This window comes from Grammomys surdaster, unplaced genomic scaffold, assembly GCF_004785775.1.
Source record: "Grammomys surdaster isolate TR1022 unplaced genomic scaffold, NIH_TR_1.0 126097, whole genome shotgun sequence".
NCBI classification, from domain to species: Eukaryota; Metazoa; Chordata; class Mammalia; order Rodentia; family Muridae; genus Grammomys; species Grammomys surdaster.
The window spans coordinates 30,509-36,274 of NW_021620905.1; the positions used below are offsets into that span (position 1 = coordinate 30,509).

The window sequence follows — 5,766 nt, forward strand, 5'->3', positions numbered from 1 at the left end:
TTCAGTCATACACCCTCAGTTCCAAGATATTTCTTCTTAAAACATATCAGTAAGATATGATCTTCCAAACGACTTTGAATGAAACTGTCATCCAGTGGAAAGCAACACAGCACAGGAAACAGTTTTGCATACAAAATATATATTCATGTGACTATTAAAATGATTGCATTTGTAAAATAGAATTACATAGTGGTATGTCCTCAAAACAATAGGAAAAAAAGGATATGCATACATCGTGGTTTCCAAATAGAGTAGAAAATGTGAAACATTTAAGCAGTTGGTTGCTGGTTTTTAATGCCAGTAGATGACTACCATAACAACAAACTAACTAGATGTCCTCTTCTAAACTTAAAAAGAGAACATCACCAGCAAGAAGAGAACAGCAGCAATCAAAAGTAACCATGTCATCTGTGGCATCTTCAGTAGGATGTGCAGCAATCTGAACACCGGTCTACAAATGTGGGTGGATGTCTAGTGCTTTGTCAGCCAGGCAGGTTTGTGTCCAACCGTTCATGTTTGAGCACTAAGGTTGGGACCACTCCATTAAGGATGAGTGCTCTGAAGATGATGAATGCCACTCCTGGCTCTCCTTGCTGCTCTGGAGACCACAAACCTGAGGGGAAGAATGGCAGATTTATGAATAAGAGAATGCCCAAAGACATTTTGTCCACATTGTGTAATTGTGACATCTCTTTGAGCAAAGTGGGAGACCTGCTTGACCAGAGGGTAAAACCAGAGGCCTGTTGAATAAAGATGCTAGTATAGAGACCCCATGTAATGAGAAAGGAATATCTGAAGTACCCTTGACCAGAGGTGGAGTTGTAAGATCCGATTATTCAGAAATAGTATGTAGGCACTATTGATGGCCTCATTTTCATACTGAGAATGTCCTCAACACTAAGTGAGAGATGTATGACTAGTGGTCAGAGGTGAGAGAGTGAGGGGCATGAGGAACAAATGAGACCCTGAGAGCCCTGAAAAGTATGCAAGACCCCAAGGGTCAGAGGGGAAATAATGTGAGGGCCTCTTGAGGAGAAATCTGAAAGCCCTTTGTAGAGGTAAACAAGCATGTTTGGTTGGGTAGAGTTTGAAATTTGCATACTCTTTTCTTGACATAGGATCAAAGACCCACCCTACTTCATGCACTGCAGCACATTCCAGGTACTGCCTTATCAGCTAGCAGCTCCTCCTCAGAGACATCTGTCCACTGTAATGAATGTGGTGCCGGATCAGGCAGCAGTCTGAGCATTCATCAGAAATCCTGGCTGACTGTCCCACACTGGTTCTCCTTCTTAACCATATTTTCAGCTGCTAGGTCTAGGTATGAAATGTGGGGAACACATCATTTTGGTTTCTCCTTGAGGCAGTGAGCTTCTGTTCTTGGCTGTACTTGCTAAGCTTGGGCTCTGGAACTTTAAGCCTGGGGGATCTGGAGGTCCCTCGTGGATTGAAGTATTATAGGTCCTAAAGATGGTGTGGGGGATGTCTGAGGACCCTGCACCAGAGGAGAACAATGTGATGTCCTCCTTGGTTAGAAAGGTGTATTTGAAGATGGCCTGGGGAAAATGAAATCTGAGACCCACTGGAAAATCAGAGGCAGGAGATTGGAATTCCTTTGGACACAACAGAAGCATCTGAGGCCCAATTAAATATATAGCGAGTGCACTCCCTCTGGAGAATATCTTGAAGTTCTGAGACTACTTTTGGATATTGGATGTGGTTCTCTAGTAGAACAGGCAAGCTTGGGATCCTTTGGTGAGAAGAGGAATATTTGGGGTATAATGAGGGAGAGGAAATAGTCTAAAATCCAATTCAGTAAAAGGGGGTACTCAGAGTACTTTGGTTACGGGGAGACATATCCAATTTGCCTGTGTGCAGAAGAGGAATTGTTTCCGCCCCTCTGGGCACATGTGATAGATCTAAGGTGCTCTAAAGTAGAAGGATGAGGTTGGAGTTCCCCAGGATTGTGTGGAAAAGGCTCAGCCTGTCTTACTCTTATGTCTGGAGCACTATTGAGCAGAAGTTGAAGGTTGACTGATACCTTGAGAATTATAGAATGTTCCCTTATCAGCTCCAAACTTGAAGTCACAGTCTAGAATGTACATCATCTGAGTGTCCCTTCTAGGCACGACAGATGTCTTAGAAGTCTTCTAAGAGGCTGCAATACAGTAGTCTCAGGTTCAGTGTCTTCCTCAAATATAGGTCCATCCACAGCTTCCTTTGCATGGAGGACTGTGTCTGAGGGACTGAAATGAAGAATGTAGGCTGATTTACCCTTGCCTTGATACTCTTCTGTTTGGGACCTCAGTCCACACTGCTATGAGATCTCTTAGGTCAGAAGAATGCTTCCCAGACTACAGAAATTAGAAGTAGTGTATAGAAGATGCACTGGGAAGATGGTGAGTCTGTGGGCTTTCCTCGATCGCACAGGCCTGGTCTGGAGAACTACCTCATAGCAATGTCTTAAATTTCCTGTGTAAGATGAGAGAGGAGCTTGGGGAGCTTTGCACAGAAGTAGGACTATTGTGCCCTTCCTCAAAGATTTAATGTGCCAGACTTCATGGGATTAAGGGTGTTGCAGCACCCTGGCCATAAGCATGATTTCTGAGAATGTCTTTGAAATGTGAAATTCTCTACCTATTTGTCAGAGGGGTAAAATCTCTGGCTATTTTCAATGAAATAAAAAAGACCATTTCACATTGGAGAACATGTCAATACCTTGTGGGGCAGACGAAATGCCAGTATTGCTTGATCAGCTTTCAATCACTTTTCAGTATTTAGAATGTCTGTATATTTTGTGTGCTGTGTGAAAGTCCAGGCAGCAGTTGTTCCATTATTCCAACAGGTTGAATGGTTATCTTTGGGCTATGAAGCCCTTGGTCAGAGGAAGTAAGTCCAAGGCCTCTTTCTTCAGTGGAGGAATGTTTCAAAATATATGTAGTAGGAATAAGTTTCGGAGTAATCCTAAACAGTTGGGACATAGCAGGCACACAAAGTCAGTAGAACAAGATCTATTGACACCTTTCAAGAGAAGGTGGGCATGAGTTCCCCTTGAGCAAAAGGATTTCAGGTAAATATGGGCATTACGAGAAAGTGTTGTTGCCCCCTAGACAGAAGGGAAAGAGGAAATATTTATGAGTAGGCATGGAGTGTCTGAGGCTCCTCCTATAGGCAGAGGGAAAGGCACCAGAGCCCCACTATGAAAGGATGACATTTACAGACCTCTTGGACAGAGTGTGGATTTGAGGACTACTGGAACAAATGGAGTTATTCTGATGTCCCTTTCAGATGAGGTGTTGGATGTGAGACACAGTTAAGTGGAATTTTTGTGCCCTCCTTCATCAGAAAGAGAATGGTTTGAAATCTTTCTTGATCAGAGAGTTTAATTATTGATGACCTTTTTGACTGGAAGTTGAGTTTGGGGCCTTGGGCACATAGAGATGATCTCAGGCCCTGTCAGCCTTATAAGATAGCTATTGGACCCTCTTATATTCAGAGGGTATATTTTATATATTATGGAGAGAAGTTGGTGGTCTAAAACAATGATGTTTAGGAGAAGAAGACTAAAACATACTTAGAGTCTGCTTAAAGTCTCAAACCTCTTCAAGGATAAGCAAATGTCCCAGCCTACCTTGAGCAGGGGAGGTAGGACTGCTTCACGGTTTAGACAGTTCCCATTCTCAGTTACACTGTGGTAGTCCTGGTAGCTATTCAAGCATTATTCATCAGTCATGATTGTCAGTCTCTAAGTCCTCCTGAACCTTTTCATCAACTACATGGGTAAGTGCATGAAGGATGGTATGAAAAACAGATGACCTAAGTTTTGGGCTCTGTTAACACAGAGCAGAATTCAATGAAGTCCCTTTGGTCACACAGGTGTTTTCTTAGTGGCCATGGTTAGAGGGAAATGATCTAAAGTTCATCATTAGAGGGTTGTGTTTGAGGCCCAAATATAGGTGGTGGTTGCTCTGAGGACCTTTTGAGCTTGGTCCTCTTGGTCAAATTAAAAATTCTGAGATTCCCAGTGCTAAAATCCAGTCATTTTTATTACTGACCTTAGACAGAGGGGGGAAGGTTTAGGGTAGTATTTGTAAGAGCAGAAAGGCCTGAAGGCCACCTATCCCAAGTTAAGTGCTGATGACTCTTCATCCAAAGGAGATGGTGTGGGATGCCTGGAAAATAGGTGCAGTTTCAGTAGCCTGTATTCATAAATGGAACATCTGGAGTCATTAAGAACTGCTTTGCTTAGAAGAAAAGTGCCCGGCCATGTTTAACCAAATAGCAAGATCCAATCATCTCACTGTGCAGAAGAGAAAAATCTGGCTTACCTTGGGTAGTGGGAGAACAGTATGGTACTCCATTATTTGAGTCCAAATATTCTTCCAAGCTTCCATTATCCATATATTGTACATACTGTTGGGAAGAGTACAAGAAGCAATCAGCACGTTCTTTTATCAGGGTGAGACATAGTCTGAACTCTGACGCTCCCTCGAGGTTGTATTGATGTGTCTACATCCCTAAATGAGAGACAGGAACATTGCAGTTTTGACAACCACCTGTCACATATCTGTTAGTTTTTGCTTTCTATTTTCTGCCCTCTGTACTACACTCAGAAACTTGTGAGGTCCCACTCTGAGGTTGCAATAGTGTTTGCCTGGCAATCTTGGTCAGAGAGATTGATACTATCGTAGATGAGTTTAAAGTCAAGTGTAAGCTCTCCTTGGGATGAAGCGATGCTCTAGGGCATCCCATAGGTAGAGGCTACACCTGAAGCTCCTATGACTACAGATGGAATTGATGAGACCCTCTTGGCCATAGAAGACAAACCTGTGGTCTCTGTCATCATTGTTTCATGAGACGTATACCCTTGGCCAGGAACTGGATGTCTATAGTCCTTGTGGTTGAAGGAGGAAATCATAGCCTCCTTTTGCACTACACTCAACTCCATGTGAATGGATTAGATTCTGGCTTCTACAGAGGGAATGGCATAAGGCTTACTTGACCTGGGGCCTCTTTAGCCAGAAAAGAAATGACTTAGGCCTACTTTCAAGGAAACATAAAGTTTGAGGGTGTTTCCTCTAAATGAGCACTTTAGACCACCTTGGACCAATGGGGAAGGTCTGCAGTAGGCTTACTTGTAGGAGGGAGGTCTGATATTCTCTTCAGTAAAGTAAAAGGACTGAGGTATCTTAGGCACAAAGGACGTACTGGGCCCTTTATGAGAAAGAGAAAACTTTGAGACCTGGTTGTGCAAAGGTATGGGTTAGAACACCCTAGGAGAGGGGGTAGGTGCCATGCACCATCCTGTTAGACATGAATGTCCCTGTTACTTATTCAGTAAAGGAAGGTCCCTGCACTGTTCTTCAGCTTATAACTCTACTTTAGTTGGTAGATGTTCCACATCTTGCGTTTGGTCTGGGGGAGTTCAGGCAACAAGACAAGCCTTTTTCAAACAGCCTGGATGCCTGTCCCTGGCTAGGATGCCTCCTTCAGTTTGTCTTCATATGTCCATATATTGGGCAGCAACAATGTGATTAGACTGTGGAGCATAACATGGGATCCAGTCAATAATTCTCCACATAGGACCTGGGACCTCAAACCAGAGTGGAACAATATATTTCTCTAGCCGCCATGGTAAAAGGTGAAAGGCTAGAATCTCTCTTATTATAGGTTATACATTGGAGGTAGTTCAAAGACATAATAAGAGAATGCTTGAGGATACAAGGCACAATACACTATTATTCACAAGAGCATATTTAATGTCAC

The 5,766-nt window shown here is 43.0% G+C and overlaps 2 long non-coding RNA genes across 2 annotated transcripts; both read right to left on the minus strand.

Annotated features, from left to right (window-relative positions):
- Nucleotides 1-274: 274 nt before the first annotated feature.
- On the minus strand, nucleotides 275-1,238 carry LOC114611332. The gene is made up of 2 exons (XR_003709825.1): nucleotides 1,138-1,238; nucleotides 275-613 (listed from the first exon to the last, which is right to left on the minus strand). It is a non-coding gene; the product is annotated as an uncharacterized LOC114611332 (long non-coding RNA).
- A 1,569-nt stretch (nucleotides 1,239-2,807) lies between these two features.
- Nucleotides 2,808-4,410, minus strand: LOC114611331. Its single transcript, XR_003709824.1, has 3 exons — nucleotides 4,329-4,410; nucleotides 4,056-4,172; nucleotides 2,808-2,964 (listed from the first exon to the last, which is right to left on the minus strand). It is a non-coding gene; the product is annotated as an uncharacterized LOC114611331 (long non-coding RNA).
- Between the last annotated feature and the right edge of the window lie 1,356 nt (nucleotides 4,411-5,766).